Raw genomic sequence first — 2,755 nt, 5'->3', positions numbered from 1 at the left:
TGTGGCATCGGCATTCTGCTCGTGTCGCCTCGGGGGGCAACATACTCCTTCTCCATCAGACTATCTACCCCTTGCACAAAAAATGTCGCTGAGTATGAGGCAGTACGCAAGGGACTGGAGTTGCTGCTGGAAGCCGGGGCAGAAGCGGTGGAGCTTTTTGGAGACTCGAAGTTGGTGATTTTCCAGCTCACGGATGAATACAAGTGCGAGAGTGAGTCACTCTTCCCATATTGGATGGAATGTCGTGAGCTGATGACACATTTTCGGTACATCAATTTCAATTGGGTCCCAAGATCTCAGAATACTGACGCCAATGATCTCGCGCAAATGGCGTCAGGGTACAAGGACATACCAGATGGGTCAGAAGTTCAGGTGCAGTTCCTGGAACAGGATGACTGGAGAGCCGATATCTTCAATTACTTGAAGGATTCGGCTCGGGGGGCACCTAAACGGATAAGATACAAGGCTATGAAATTTATCCTTATAGGAGATGACATGTTCTACAGGACGTTGGAAGGGTTACTACTCAAGTGCCTGGGACCAACTGAGTCTAATCGGCTCTTACATGAGGTGCACGAAGGTGCCTGTGGAACTCACCAATCGGCTCATAAGATGAAGTGGCTGATTAGACGATCAGGGTTTTATTGGCCCACTATGCTTGAGGATTGCTTCAAGTACTACAAGGGATGCCAAGCGTGTCAGATGTTCGGAAAAATTCAGATGGTACCCGCATCAGCAATGAATCCCATCATCAAGCCTTGGCCATTCCGAGGTTGGGGCATGGATATGATCGGCAAAATCCATCCTGCGTCGAGCAAAGGCCACGAGTGGATCCTGGCCATTACAGACTACTTCACCAAATGGGTGGAGGCCGTCCCTATGAAGAAGGTAAAATCAGAAGATGTTATCAAATTTGTCAAAGAACACGTCATTCATAGGTTCGGGATTCCCCAAACAATCACGACCGATGGAGGTTCGGTCTTTATTTCTAAAGAATTCAGAAAATTCTGCGATGACATGGGGATTAAGCTGATCCGATCATCTCCATATTATGCTCAAGCCAACGGGCAAGCTGAAGCGTCTAATCAAAGCCTGATCAAGCTGATCAAGAGGAAGATTGACGAGAACCCTAGGGTTTGGCATGAAACACTGTCAGAAGCTTTGTGGGCCTAGCGCATGTCATGCCATGGAGCCATAAAGATTTCGCCTTACCAGCTTGTCTATGGGCAGGAAGCCGTATTGCCTTGGGAAATTACGGCTGGATCAAGACGTGTCACGTTTCAGAACGATCTAACAGCTGAAGAATATGCAGCTCTGATGAGTGACACTATTGAGGATGCAACGGAACTTAGACTTTGGTTGTTGGAAAAGATTAAAGAGAATAAAGCCAGGGTGGCTCGTGCATACAATAAGAAGGTGAGACCAAAGGAGTTCCAAGTTGGTGATCTAGTGTGGGAAGCCGTGTTGCCATTAGGAACCAAGGATAAAGCATATGGCAAATGGTCTCCTAATTGGCACGGTCCATACAAAGTCGTTCAAGCCTTGAAGGGTAATGCATACATGCTGGAGCAGCTGGACGGCGCTAAGTTCCCAGTAGCTGTCAATGGTCAGCATCTCAAGAAATATTTCCCAAGCATGTGGAATGACCAGTAAAATGGGGGCCGATTCAAGAAATCGGCCAGTAAAAAAATTTTATACACAAATCACAGCCGATGCGTAGACATCAACTTGAGAAATATAGATATCAGTACAGCCGATGCACAGACATCGACTTCAGAATAATGAAAAAGCCGATGCATAGCCATCGACTCTAGAGGAACAAAGCTCAATTGAAGCAGGTTAACAGATCAGTTCCAAGTCAGAGCCCATGGCATTTGAGATGATTCTCTCGTTGGATTTCTTGAATCTGTGCGTTTGAAATTTGAGGATGGCATGGACACAGATGGGATCTGTTTGACTGCATAAGCAACCAATTTGGGCCTTGGAATGCGTGTTATGGTAGGAGCCGATGCTCTGTTATCGGCTCCTTGTGCAGCAACTTCGTTTGACAATCGGCAAAATCGACAAAGGAGCAAAATTATTTGGGGAATATTTCTTCATTAATAAAGGATTTCTTACAAAGGAAGAGCCGATTGCTCAAGGAAGGAAGAACAAAAGAAGGGCCTATTGGCCAATCTACTACTACTAGGCCTATACTAGTAGATCCTAGTCTACGGGCCGTTGCTGCCCTCGTCGTCGTCGGAGCTCTCATCGGCGCTGCTGCCGGCGGGCTCCTCGTCACTGCTCCAGCGGCCCCCAGGGGGGGCCTCGTCATCTTCATCGTCGACGTCGTCATCGTCGTCATCATCATCTGACCCGGCGCGGAACCGCTTCGCCGGCGGGTAATCCTCGAGGGAGTCGGTGTCGTCGTCTTCCTCCTCCTCTTCCTCGGAGAAGGTGTACCCGTCCCAGGAGAACGAGTCATCCTCGCTCTCCGATTCCAGTTCCCCGTCTGCGAGGAACTGGAGCTCTTCGTCTCCGCTGGTCAAGGACTTGTCGTCCTCGGACCAAACGGAAGAGGCGTGGTCCTCCTGGTCCCGCTCTTCTGGGGCGCGCCTGTTGTGCGCCCTCATCTGAGCAGCCACCGGGTCCCACTCCGGCGTCGGCTCACGGGATGAGGAGGAATCGAAGAATACCGACGAGCTGGAGGAGGACGAAGAGGAGAAGGACTGGGAGGAGAGATCCGATGAGGCGGAGGAGGAAGAGGAGGAAGCCA

This window comes from Lolium perenne, chromosome 4 (assembly GCF_019359855.2).
Source record: "Lolium perenne isolate Kyuss_39 chromosome 4, Kyuss_2.0, whole genome shotgun sequence".
Classification (NCBI taxonomy): Eukaryota; Viridiplantae; Streptophyta; class Magnoliopsida; order Poales; family Poaceae; genus Lolium; species Lolium perenne.
This window is presented reverse-complemented; position numbering follows the sequence as displayed.